Below are 722 nucleotides of genomic sequence, written 5' to 3' on the forward strand. Positions count from 1 at the left end.
TAATAATTTACTATTTTTATGCAGTTCTTTAATCCTCGCCGATAGACCGAGAGAGCCCCCTCGATGGCAAGCATTCTTCAATTAGGCAATTCTACCATATAGACCCTAAATTAGCTCCTGTTATTTTTGCAAAATAAATGATATGTGACGACTAGCAAAAATTTATTAAATATGTATATCAAAATGTAATTAAAATCCGATAGGGTATATATATATAGATTGTTGCTCTTTAAATTTGAATATGAACAAGCCTGTACAAATCTTATGTTATTAATTGGATTATTATTATTTATAAATATAAAATAGTATAAGTCAGGTGCTAGCTCTGGCTATGTGACGAATATCCATTCAGACGCTTCCGTAACAACAATTTTCAAAATCTGTTATGGGCTTACACCATGGCTATTTGTACAGTATGAAGGCCAATAGCTCGCACGGCGATAAATGCTTAATATTTAATAGTTGAAAAAGGGGGAAAAAATAGAATTTAAGCCAAGGCAGGCCTATACTTCCTACCCCACAAAGACGTGAGTTGGTCGAAGATTTCCAATTTAATCGCCTAACTTTTGCTTCCCATATTTTCCTTCTGTTTTCATAGTCGGAAATCGGAAAAGCTTTGTACTATCAGATTGGTTTTTGCAGCCATGGTAGCCATGGCAGTCCATGGTACAGAAAACAATTTCAACAATTTAATAAAAATGCAATTAAGATTATTATAATAC

This window comes from Anneissia japonica, unplaced genomic scaffold (genome assembly GCF_011630105.1).
Source record: "Anneissia japonica isolate Jap-2015-1 unplaced genomic scaffold, ASM1163010v1 scaffold1203_len951721_cov167, whole genome shotgun sequence".
NCBI lineage: Eukaryota > Metazoa > Echinodermata > Crinoidea > Comatulida > Comatulidae > Anneissia > Anneissia japonica.